Source organism: Siniperca chuatsi, linkage group LG7, assembly GCF_020085105.1.
Source record: "Siniperca chuatsi isolate FFG_IHB_CAS linkage group LG7, ASM2008510v1, whole genome shotgun sequence".
Lineage (NCBI taxonomy): Eukaryota > Metazoa > Chordata > Actinopteri > Centrarchiformes > Sinipercidae > Siniperca > Siniperca chuatsi.
In genome coordinates, this window is record NC_058048.1 from 23,563,457 (window position 1) to 23,577,591 (window position 14,135).

General features: G+C 39.3%; 1 protein-coding gene across 13 annotated transcripts in view; it reads right to left on the reverse strand.

Annotated features, from left to right (window-relative positions):
• robo2 (roundabout, axon guidance receptor, homolog 2 (Drosophila)) overlaps window positions 1-14,135 on the reverse strand; it is a 328,885-nt gene that overhangs the window by 210,637 nt on the left and 104,113 nt on the right. The window lies entirely within an intron of this gene.

Genomic DNA, 14,135 nt, shown 5'->3' on the forward strand with positions numbered 1-14,135 from the left:
AGCATGACCCAGCCAACCTGAGGCGTTTGCAGGTTTTTTCCCCACAGTCCAAACACACACAAGTTAACATGTTCGGGTTTTCCTGTCTCGCATCCAAGAGTTAAGACAATCAATCTAAATTTCTGAAGACAAAGACCTCTAAATACCCTAAATATACAGTTACTCTTGCAAGTTGCAATTCTGGATGTTAAAACACTAATCTGCTACTGAAACACTTTAATTTCAACTACACATGTCAAACAATACCACATTTTTTGTAAAATATTATTTCAACTACTATAAATATTAAAATATATATTAAGAATAAGAAGCATTTGCAATAACAGTGTTTGTCTTTTGTCCCTCATGGATGACACACTCTTTCTCTAACCAGCTGTTTGTGTTAATTGCTTCTCCACTAGCTACTGTCAATCTAACACGGCACCCTCCTAACTGCGTATGAATTGATGACAATAATGGAAATCAGCAGAGACAATGAGTGAGATTACACACTGAAAAGGCCAATTTCTCGTCTATAACCGGAGCATACAGCGGGATCAGACAGGGCTGTGTCTCTTAAAATAGACAGAGCCTTTTCATTATATGCTAAACAAATGCAACAGCTGTAGAATTAATCCTAAATGAATATAGGTTGCACAGAGTGAGGACGGTGCTTCCCTGTTTGCCAGGGCTGCCGTTTGGGTGGATGGAGATATTGAGCAGAACTTGAATGCTGACTAATGTTGGCTTTCACTGTGGCCATTTTAAGAGAGGTAACGATAGTGCCATCTGTCTGCCCCACCCACACTACACCATGCCTCTGCAACAATTGCTTAAAAAAACAAACAAAAAAAACTCAAGTACACATCAACTACTAACAGAAATAGATGCTCCCCTGACCTCTGAACTGAGAAAATCAACAAATTTGTGCACTATATGATTGTGATTAATATGGACATTCTGGTTGAGTAATCTTTTTAAGTGTCACTCTTCAGACTGGTGTTTGACCTCTCATGCATCTGAGAAATCCACATGCCAGTATAAGAAACAGAAAAGTCTTGAGTTGAAGTTATCTTACAGCCAGGATTGTAAGTCTACTTCATAAGAAATTAATATTGCATACGATGTGTTTCCTCACACAATGTTTCACTCTGTTCTCCACCCTGCTAGACAGACACAAAGAAGCAGAAGATTGGGTTTGGCCCATCAAAGACATAATGGTGCTGGTGGAGGAATATTAGATCTCGGCTACAGCTGGGGTACAATGAGCATGTGGCTCCTCCACAGGGACTAACTCCTAGCACCTAATGCAATCAGCCCCACAAATCACACATACGGATGTGTGTGTGTGTGCGAGCACACATACACACAGGACACAAAGACTTCTCAGCATGTCTTACGGTAAGTCAAATCATCATCACTGAAATCTGATTTGGGTCCAGAGTGTTCTGACTGCAATTTCCTTTATTTAAACAGTCAGATACACATTCAGTCCTGTTCAGTGCTTCTGATTCGCACAGCATTTACCGACTCAAGGGCAATCTGAAGGGGGGCTGCTGGAGCTGATGGGGGTGAATGCAGGAGATGTGTAATTGGCAATCTGTTAAATGACAGTTTTAATGGTGACATACATAGCTCTGGAAAGCCACACGTGCACACAATTCACTCTTTCTATTGGTAAAAAGGACAATAAACGTGTGTGTGCATCTGTCAGTTTAGAATTGGTGAAGCAGTTACACATGATGAACAACAAGAATTAAACACTTACACTGACTGATATCTGGCACCACTCTCACACTAACATTTTAAATCATTAATGCTATTGGCGAGTGTGCTCTTTATCAATTAAATCAGTAAATAACAAGAGTCTCTACTGGTATGAGATCCACAGAAAGAAGCTGAGGAAAGGTTGAGGAAACTAGCTGGTAGCAGACAAAAAAAGCACAGTTCCTTTGACTGCTGTACAGTATAAAGGCGAACATGATGTGTGTGTGCGTGTGTATTTACTTCATAATTTCTTAAGTGGCCATTGACCTTCAGCAACTGTATATTTTCCCACTCAAAAACACATCCTGTTTTGCTGAAGACTGTAGATAATTTTCAGGGTAAACAAAACAAAATGACCCCATCACTTTATAATTATACAAAGCACATAACATCCCCCTGAGTAGTGACATCATGTCACATGCATCCAATCCCATGTTCCAGAATGCCCATCTGTTGTTGTAAATTATGAATGAGCCATTAAATTTTTATCCACATTAAATGTCTTCCATTTCTTAATTATGAGACATTGGGGTATCTCATCCTCAGAAATTAGATTTTTAATTTCTAATACGAAATGTGCAAAATCCTATTCCATGCCTTTTCCAAGCTGTAGGGGTCTATAGGGTTGAGTGCAGGAATTCAGATCCACTGCAGCTCCTGCTTATTCTGTACATAAATGCTGCCACCTGGTGATATATCACAGGCAACCCATGTGCGTACAGTAAAACTGCACTGTAAATCTGTGGAGGCGTCATACAAAGATCTGATATGATGCATCTCATCACATGCAACATTTCCATTTTTAATTGGAATACTGACCAGCTGCATACATACTAGAAATATCACAGCAATAAAGACCACTGTGGGTTTAAACACACACACACACACACAAACATACACACATACACTCCATTCACTTCTGCTCGCACATCAATCAAAATGGCTGCTTTGGGAGGTAGGGTTAATGGTATTATTTGTCATGCCAACCAAGGACGTGAGCATGCGTGCCCATTGGATGTGATGTCTTTATTAGCAGACATGACAGCAGCCAACTCACCAGTCTCCCCTCCATGTGGAGCAATGCCAACCAGTTAAACCCTCAGGGTTGTTTAACCAACACACAGCCGGTCTAAACAGTAACTGAGGCAATGCACTCATTCAGAGTCAAATCAAAATTGGCAAAAACATGATCAATGCAAACTACTTTAAGAATGTCATTGTGTTATGTGACACAGTGAAGGATGACAAATCATCATTTCTTTGTAGCCTCAGTACACATTATATAAATATGCATAACATTTACATAGTTCAAATGAGTTCGTATATGACAATTTAACTGCCTATTATTACTGTTGTCTAAATCACTGTAGATACAGAAAAAAACATACGGAAAAACTGTTTTTATTCTGGAGCTGCTTCATGCTAGATTATATCAGCTATGCCACTGAAAATATTTTCATTTTATTTAACTCAATACAGAAGGGACACAAGACACAATGGCCTCTAATGGTGTCTACTAGTGCAAAGCTGGTGGTAACGTTAACCAATTTTGTTTAGCACAAGTGATGTTTTTGCGCCAACACCTGTTATATAATGCCATGGCTCCAAAGGAAACTGTTTGCACTAAGGTAGATGGAGTGGTGCAGCTAAGGTTGTGTTTATACCGACCACGCAGCACTGTGCAATTTGTTTTGAAATGTCATTTGTATTTGCACCTGCACAGACCACCACTTATTGCACATACGAGCGCAAGGAACAATTTTGATGGCTTTACTAGGTGAAGGCACAAACACAGATCCCCCCCAAACTCACAAAGAACCCATTAATGCACAGTTGCCTCTTTTACTCTCATTTATAGTACAAATTTCAATACCCATCAAAATCCAACTTGAGGTCAAACAGTGTGGGCATTTTAATTAATAAAACCTTACTCTCAGGGTGCAGGTATCTAACAAAATAACTTTTGCATTTTTCTACACAAAAACTAGGCAAAATATTTGACAGAAATTCAAGGTTTATACAGTGAAATCATTTGAAAGATAGTGGTGTCAGAATCGTCATCCGGTCTGTCAAAGATGTTTGAACGTTTTTACTATTTTTACATAGGGGTTTTAAGTCAATACAATATTTACAGAAAATAAGATTACTGTCCTGTGCTTCTAACTTCTCGAGATACACTTTGCAATTCAAGAGTCATCAGGGGAATACCTAGCATTGCTACTAGTCTCACTGTACGTATTAGCCATACAGATAGCCATACTTTGGACAGTGTCCACACAAATGTGGAAAAACAACAAAAACACAAGACAACATTTAGAAGTGGCTCAGTGACAAATTAAAAATTTGTTGTTAGGACAAAAATGTATGCACTCTGCTGATATGTTTTCCCTATGATACCCCATCTCATCAGTGTATAAGGGGGTTTCAAATAGCTTTTATGTTTCCACAAGTGTATGACATGTGTCTATAGCTGTTCATTATGTTAATGGTTATTATTCTAGCTCTTTGTTCATGAATATCATGAATAGGACTGTTATAAATGAACAGGGAAACCACTTACAAAAATAATGAACAGGGGAAGAAGAAGAATGTCTTGTTTAAGAAATATGAATGAATACAAAGATATTGTAAAAGAGACAGCTCTATGGATGGGAAAGCTACCTGAGACAGGAGTGAGATTGCACTCCAGTTATTTACTATCCTGTGGGGCCGTTTTATCAAAAGTGTGGACATCAATTTGTTTTCCATTGGAAAACCAAAAACAGGAACAAAGCTGGTGGGAATCTGGTAAAGTAGAAAAAAACACAATTTATCATTTGCTTTTATGGCTAAAATGGCAAATAATAGATTTTTTCCATTCATGTAAACAGTGCATTACCATAGAAATTGACTCTTATATGCACATGTGAGGGCCAAAGTGGGTGAGGGGGGGATGGAGTTGTTAATCCTGTTAGCTTTCCAATACCTCTGAGCAGCTCCTGCCACCAACTCCCATCCTGGGAGGACAGGCACAATAATAACCCAGAGACACTCAGGCAGTTATTTTCAGGAATGCTCACAGCTGCAGGCTTAAAGTCAGACTGTGAAACTTACATCTCATTCCTTCTTGTTAATGTGCAACTCTGTATTTTTACCTTAACCTTTTTTAATGGTAGTCTAGCACAGTACAACAAATACTGCTGATTGCTGGATCCTTGAGTGAGAGAAAACCAGAATACATATTGCAGAATTTCATATTGCTGTCAGGAAGGGAAAAAAAACTGATTTCTGGCAATTTACTTACTACAGTGAAAAAACGTTTTATGTTATAATATGGTCCTGTGGAAACTTGAGGCTGTTTTTCTTTAGTTGCAATTTGAACAAAGGTAGCAAAGCAGAATTTGATTCTACCAACATAAAAAAACTGACACAATTTGTGAAGCAGCACAATTATACAGAACAGATGATGATTGCTGAGATAGGAAGTAAAATTTAAACATGATTACTAAGCTATAATTGCCTTCATCAGTCACATTTCCATCACTGATCTCATCGAACCTGAACATGTTTGACACCAGTAGACTATAGTATTAGATGGTCCTTGGGAAAAAAGTTGTAAGGAACCAATAAAATATGTCACTCAGTAAATCTCAAGGGATTTATATTGTTGATTGATCAATTTGACTGCTGTCAAGACACACAGAGATACACACAAACCTTATTATGCTGCTCTTGTTTTGATGTCAGCTGTCTGTGTCATGTCACACAACTGGCAACTGCTTTAAAGCAAGTCTGAGCTTAAACGCAAGCTGTCCATCTCTCATGTCTACACTTTCTTTGTCTCTGTCCAATTTAAATATCATAGCAGAACCCGACCTATTTCATTAATTTCTTAAAGAACTATTCTTTGCATTTGATGTTTCAAGATCATTTCTTTGCTGTAGATATATTTTTTTCCAAGCACTGTTAGTAATGTTATTTATATCAGCATGCACATTTGCTGTTAGATGGATTGCAAAACCAAAGCCATTAGTTGATAATATGCTGTCTGTTTCTCGCTGTTACTCATCTCTAAATTGCATTAATGTGGCACGCTGATCGGGGAAACTGTTTATCTTCCTGTCTCGTGTGTGTGTGTGTGTGTGTATGTGTATGTGTTTGGGCATTGTTCAGCCCTTTTTGTTTTACCCTTGGGAATAGCTGTGTTAGTGCCTCTCTTGTCAATTTTATGAAAGTTTATGTCAAACTGAAATTCCAGTTGAATATTAAAGGTCTCAGCATGAGCCCATGATTGAACTGCTTCCCAAACCCACTGTTTACATTTGCTCCCCCATTACTCACCTACAATACAGCCTCAGGGCACAGTATAACGCCCCCACAATGGGATGTACTGCTAAACAAAAGGAATGCATATGGCTATCAAAACCTATTAAGTACTAATGCATGTCTTTTGGGTTTTATAATACATGTCATTAATTTTGTCTATCTCAGTGTTCCTCTTCCAGGAAAATAATACAAAAGACTGTAAAACTAAACCTTTATCCAACCAGTCCCTAAACATGATCCCATAATTAGTAATATTATGAACTCTTCATTACGGCAGATGTAAAGTATGAAATACAGTTTCTAAGAACAACGGTCAACAAATTATATCTGCATTTATACACAAATTGTGCTATGGATTAGGCAGTATTCCCATCTCCCCCCATGACTGCTGTGCTGCAGAGTTAAGACATATGGCTGGTTATGTGTCCTCCTACCCCACCCTGTGGTCTGTCTTTGACATGCTCTTACTGTCTTGGCAGAAAGGAAGCCAGACAGAGAAGGAAGGGAAGCAGAGAGAGAGGAGAAAATGGGCTGACCCTGATCACACCAGTGCCACATTCACTGTAATCTCTGCCCACTTTGTGATTTATAAGGCACAAGAAGGTGAATATTTCATTGTAATACATGTAGGTTAATATTCCAGCTTGGGGTTCATAGCATTAAGGCAGGCATGAATCCTCTGAGTTTGTTTCGCCAGGCCCTAATCAATCAAGGCATTCAGTGGGTGGAATAGCTTAGAAAAGAGCTCTGTTCTCATTACCCAGACAAATCATACATTACATATTATAAATTACACACCAACCATGGGCTCCATTCTTCCTGCCATCATTCACTGAGAAAAGATGGGGTCTGTAGTAAATATTTGGTTTTATATTAAAATGTGAGCAATAGCTTAAAAGGGGAAAATTGTTGGTAGAAGGCAATATGAAAGCGTAGAGTACTCTTTATACCATTATAAGGTCTTTATTATGAAAACAGAAGACTTTGAGACGAGAGAGCCTCCAGAGGAAACCCAGCCTGGCACATAATATAAATGTTACAATATTGAGGGAATATATAATGTCATGAATAGAATTACATTTTCACTTTCCAAATGTACTGCTTTGCCCTGCCTCTGAAATCAGTTTGACAGACATACATAATTTTGCGGGCATATTCCTTCAAGCAATAATAATGATACTTTTGTTTTATGAGAACCAATAAAAGTCCATTTTGTTTGCCTCTGTATTGGTAAGAGGCTTATGCATGTTAAATTTAGTCACTGACAGGAGAGGAGACAAAAGGCTGGACCTGTCATAAGCTGAGGCTCATCCTATGTTCACATTATATCTCAGAAGAGAGGAATTACTCACATTCAGATGTTGAGAAAAATTGTGCCTTCACGTGAAAACAAACAAAAAAAATTCTTTCCCTCCTAAAAACTGCTCCAATTTGGATGTCCAATGGATCTAAACTACATAACAAACCATACCTGACAGAAACTGACAGCAATCCAATTAATAACTTTTGCACAGTTTGAACAAAAGCTAATACCATTTTGTAAAAATATATTATCTAATACAATGATTGTCCAACAGCTAACCAAACTTAACAAGCATTCTCATCAAAGTCATAGGGCAGCTGGTTTCATCTTATAACATCATGTAATGCAAACTACTTACATGACATGTCATTAATTAATCGCCACAACTGTGTTGTGTTCATATGTTTGCCTAACAGTGACTTTATAATCCTCCATCTACACATCCCTACATTCACATTGGCACAGGAGTACAAACTCAGCAGTGAGGAAACAGGGAATCCAGCCAGGAACACAAGGCTAGGCAATGGCGTTTATCAGCTGGTAACATGACATTAAGCTTTGTCAATCATCACATCTACATGCCTCAGCTACATTTTTTTTAAAATCATTTAGGTAAGAAGAAAAACTCTTGGCAGACATTAGAGCTTGTACAAGTGTTTGATGTAAAGTACATAAAACCACGTCTGCTTAAAGTGTATTTAAGTGTCTGCGTGTGTGCGGCAAAAGGTGTACGCTCATGTGTATTCATGTGGTTGTGTGTGTCAGTTCATAAGACATTTTTTTCCACAGTGCCAGTCAGGCAGTAGGAGCAGGAGGCAAGTGTGGAGGAAGGGAGCTTGTCAGAGCTGTCTCACTGGGTGATGTTAATATGGCAATGCTAAGCTGGCACAGGACTTAAGCAGCTTACAAAGTACAGGGAAATAAACTTGATGATTCCACAGCAGTTTGCAAGACTTTTTAAATCCTAAAGAGTTTAAATACACATCCCACCTCATGCTGGCCACCTGACAACTTGGCCGATGCACACTTCAATGGAAATGTACAGTTGGCATTTTACTATATTACTAAGGACATTTAACCATTTTCGACGTTGCCAGATATATCAACGCTTTTTTTGACTGCTTCAATGGCCTGCGAGACCTACTTGCCAATTGAAGTCTGGTTTCCATTAGGAATCAATATTCATCTGGGTCATGGCAAATCCCTCAATTAACTCAGGGAGCGAGGGAAAAATCAACTCTGTATCAGTCTGTCTGTGTAGTCTCTTTTATCTTATCTCCTGATGGAGGATAAAAAAGAGGGTTGCCTCGAAATACTGGAACAAGGACCAAAGACCTGATCAGTAGGAATTGGCAAACACATCTAAACAACCAGCACTACTATGCGCCAACCAGTAAATCTCCACCACAGACCCAAGTCATGCCAGGCCATACATTTTTCTCAGCACATAGCAGATCAGCTGCCATGCCATGGATTCATACTGATTGCTATTAAAAGCTATCAATCACTGAAATGGCCTCCATAGTTCTGGTGAAATGTAATTCCAAATGTTAGATACTATATGGAGAATACTATATGTCCATCATTGTTCAGTGATCTGATGTCATATTGGGCTGTAGGAGCTGATGTTTTATTGTTTAAGCGTTATGGTTTTATGGATTTTCTGTCAGTTTGTTGGATATCAGCAGTGACCTGGAGATCGACCTTGTCAGAACAGGGGTCCGGTAACGGCAGTTCCCTCAGCCGACCCTGCCTCTGAATACTAACCCCTCTCCCTTTCCCCTACACCCCACAGTCCCTAACCACCTGCTCACATCTGAGTGTCAGCAGATTCCAGTTGCCCACACTTTCACCCAAATTTCTCCTGCAATGAGAATATCCCCAATAACAGTCCTAATCCCAGCACGCCGCACTGCTCAATTACAGTCTTTAGGAGGATGGGATTAGGAGCAGAGATGGCGGGAGGGGAGGGGAAGGAAAGGGGCAGTGGGAGGATGGTGGAATGAGTTGAGCTGAAGGGGGGGGGGGGGGGGAGGATAAGGGGGGAGGAGAGACTGCTTTTTACTGCCTTGAAAGGCTGCAGATGAAGAGACAGACACAGCAACAGTGGGTAAATCCCAAATAGCCTGTCACCAGCCGACAGCGCACTGGAGCGTGTAGAGCACAGAACAGCACAGCAGACTGGCAGCCTGGGTTGAGCCAGGCTAGGGGGAGAGGGAGGAGGTTGTCTGGTGGGGCTGTAGGAGATGTTAAGGGTTGGCCAATTTTACTCTGGCATAGAGACAGGAGGTTGGAAAAAATACATCAGGTGACGGAGATGTGGGACAGGGTGGCTTGGGTCACGATTTCAAGCTTGGCTCATAAACATTTCTCTCTGATTGTGTCGGAGGGACTGAGGAAGGGGAAGCAGAAAGCTGACAGGGAGAGAATGAGAAGGAGCATGAAAGAGGGAGTCAGAGAGAGAGAAAGCAGAGAAAGTTGAGCTTAGAAATAAGGCACGGGGCTTATGTATCCACACTGGCATTTACAGAATCCAGGCCCAAATAAACATCCCTCTTCCTCATCCCTTTAGTTGTGGATGTTGATTGAGGGTGCTGGCAGGCAGATGAGCCATAATCAACTACCCATCACAACAGCAGCCATCTCACACAGTGACACTGCCAGCCATGCAAGGGATCCTGCAGCCAAGTGACAAATCCGGGTTTGCAGAGCAGATTATATTTACACACACACACACGCGCACCAATGTTCACACTGTTTCTGTAGTCAGAGCACATCAGTAAACTTTCAAAAGGTAATCATCATTTGAATATGAAACTAGTAATGATCTTGTTTTACTAGACAGAAGCAGTCACAATGAGATATTATTAAATCCCAAAGATGGCAATGCTACTATTCGTAGTCTGATGCATTAATGTATGTGATTCCCAAATTAGGAGTCACCTGTACTGTGAATATTGGCATGTTTATCAGTTTCAGGCACTGTTTCCTTATCAGTATCAAGACGAATATCAACATTGTGGCCCTATGTTATGTAAATTTGATAAGTGAATGATTCACTTGTGTGTTTATTAATTTATTTAAGCCTTATTAGGAAATATCTGTTTAAATGTAATAATAACTAGCCAATTTTCAAAGAATAATGTTTAACTTTCCCCAAATGTCTAAAAAAGAAAATGTTTCCCCCTTTTATTACATTTGTAAAAGCTTGTTTTCACTTAGCAACATCTTATAGATAAGCTTAAAAGGATTCAACTGCTGTAGAAAAAAAATGCTAAAACAAAGATGTTTATATTAAGGCAAAGTAAATGTCCTGCTCTTTGTCTGCCTCTGATCTGATTTCAAATCCATTTTGTTGTTTGTGTTCTTTTGTGCTCTCATTCTCCATTGAAGCAAGCTTAGTGCTGCTGAGCTGTTCAATGCTTCTTCATTTTCTGTTTATGAGATTTTGCTATTAGTTTCAGCTCCCTCTGCTCACCATCACACAACGCATTTTGTATTTCCTCTTTTATGTATGTATTGTCGTATGTATGTTTTTATGGCATGTCTTATGGTGAAACCAAAGGCAAATTTTCACATTGTGGACAATGAAGTTTTCGTAATGGTAACTGGTAACTGATGCATAAAGGATTTTAATTGCTCAATTGTTGATCTTTGTGACAGGCCTTATAGGTCTTTGTCAGCCAATAAAATCATTTTTGTTGGTAGCCAAAGTTTTTTAAATGTTGTTTTAAAAAGGGGCCCTCCCTCAACTTAGTCTTGCAATTTAATAAAGTTGGGGGACTCGAGAGACAGATTGAAAATACAACTGTCAAAATCAATGCAGCAGAGACTGATATATCCCGATTTTTAGTCTGCGATATGGTTCAAGCTCCAATAACCCTGGATTGCTCACTTCCCATAATGCATTATACAATTAATGTCTGTTTAACATCCCTGGTTTTTCACACTCAACACCCTCAGTTTGCAATGCAGGATTTCTGTTTAAAATGTGTGGTCTACAAGCCCAAGCTAAGATTACTCAAGCAATGTCACTTAAGTAATTTTCTCAGACTTGAATGAGCTCACTCCAAAGGCACAGAAGGCATTATAGAACAGTTTTTACAGTCCATAGTACTGTACTGTGACTGGTGAATGGTAAATCGACTTTGACATGTAAAATGGGTAGAGTACTTATTTGTTTAACTAAGAGGTTAGACTCAAGATGTTTTTACATATTTACTGAAGGGCACAAAGTACCAAATGTTTCCGTCCACCATGGTGACAACCAGTGTGGTGTCATCTTGTGGTAATAATCTAGAGCAAAAAACTAAAATTATTTCTTCCCCCCTTGATGATAGTTTTACTACTTTAGCACTCCACTGTATCTCAGACTCTTTTTTTTTTTTTAAATAAAATTATTTTCTGGCTTTTTGTCTTTATTGGATAGGAACAGCTGAAGGGAGACAGGAGGGGGGGAAATGTCATGCAGCAAAGGGCCAGGGCTGGAATCAAACCAGGGCCACTGGGGTTTGGTAAGGACTCAGCCTTGGTACATAGTGCACGTGCTCTATCAGGTAAGGTAAGAGACTTTTGAGACATCCTCTGCAATCATGCATCAGGATTCAACTGAGGTAAAACAAGAAGTAACAGAGGATCAATCAAACGCTGAATGAAATGTTTCCCCTACAGACAAAGTCTTCTTCTGTCTAACCTCCTCCAGAGGGAGCCTTCATGTTGTCTTGTCAAGTTCTGTTCCACTGATTCTCCAACTGATCCTGCACTGTCCTCATGTCAAGCCCAAAGTACACATACAGACAGACCCTGGTCAACATAGCCGTGGCTACCAAAGCATGAAGTGAAAAAAGAAAACAACCCCAACCCCCTCCCTCCCCTACTCTCCCCAACCCAACCCTGGTGAAACAGCACAGCACCTGATGAAGCTGATAAAGTGGCTTGATCAGCTACCAGTGATGGTCAGTGGACTAGAGTAGCTACAATGCTGTGGACAGGAAATGTACAATACACATAACACTTCAACTACAACTGGCAAAACAAATGATACAAATGATACTAACTAACCACAAATAAGACTTTCTTGTATATACTTTTTGGTTTTATTTTGCATTTGTTAATATATGTTAATATAAAGATTCATTTTTTTTAATTATTTTTAGGTCTCCAAAGATGTATGAAAGAAAATCTTAGAAGACCAATGTGTTTTAGCTATGATGAGAGAACAAACAAAGAATAATATTTTTTTGGCGGCACTTTGCAGTACTTTTCATAAAAAAATTTCATTTTCATCTATCATAAATACAAAGTGACTCATCTTTTTCACACTGAGGAGTTGAATGCTACTACTGTATAGTGATAGGTTCAAATATTACTGCCAAGTATGAAACAAGAATTTCACAAGATACCATCAGGCATTACATTTGAATTCAAGCAGCATAGCTATCATTGGCAGCAACTGAATGCTTACTGTGAAGTAGCTGCAGGTGTGTAAAGTACACATAATTTTTAATCGCCACTGTGGGGTATTTTGTTGCTCAAAATAAGATTTCTAAATGTAGATTTTTTTCTGTTTTTTCAGCAAATGGTCAGTTTGAAACACTACAAGAAATGATAAGTTTGCCCATCTTCCTAACAATATACAGTATTAACTATAGTTACATTTTGCTCACCTCACATTTAATTATTATCAATGATGGATTTGTAAATCATTCATGATGGACTGATGTACATTAATTAAGGTGTAACATTTTTCAGTTAGGGTATACTAATATATATATATATATATGTATATAAAATAGAGTACAGTAAGATTGCATTGAGAAAAAGTCTCAACATATTCATGAAGAGATGACACAAATTACAAAGGGGAAAATGTTGTAACTAGCCTTTTGGAGAAGCAGACGTTTAAGATTTAGTGGCTCAGCAGCTCACTTTTGTACTGATACTGATCCTAAGAGCAGAACATTAAGGTTGGGTCCATACCATGAACTAATATGGTACTGACTTTCTTTCAGGCTGTCAAATGTAAGTGAGTCAATTCAGGACAATTTCTCTAAAGCTACCAGCCCCTTCACAAGCTCATAGGCTCACTTTGAACCGTACAGAAACCATCCAGATAAATTCAGATATAGATTCAGTTCCTTTGGCAAACCGATTCAACTCATTCACTTTAGAGTGTTGTTCAAATAAACAACTGACTTGTAAATTGCCGTCCCACTAAAGAGGAGAGAGGGGCAATTCAATCAATGGGTCACTGTATAACCAGTGGCCATAGTGGAGCCCACTGATAAAGGGTGGTGGGAGATGGAGGATTCATAGCAGTCAGCTTAATTAATCTACAGATAGCTCTGATCCTGCGCAGTGTGGGGTCATGGATAGTTACCATAGTGATGTCCTGGCCAGGCGGCCTTGATTATTTTCCAGCAGATTGCTCTCTCCCAGTAAAACAGCAAAACATTAACAGTTTAGAGAGTGAGGAGCAACTGGTGTAGCATCTGGCTCCCACGTTTACATGCAAGGGGACAAGATTAATTGAGTGGATTAGCATATCTATGTAAGAACCTAAGAAGTGTGCATTCTAATTACTTCCACAGCCAACATTGCCAAGACCAGCGAACTCCCTTCGTCTTCTGCTGTGACCGGAGTGGAAGGAGGGATGGTGTTATCTTGACAGCAGAAGAGAGAAAGGGGAGCTGGTCAATGATGTCAGCTGTCTGGCTTAGTTTCAGAGTGAGAACATCATGACAATCACCTCAGAGACCAACAGGAACCTGAACACAGGCCC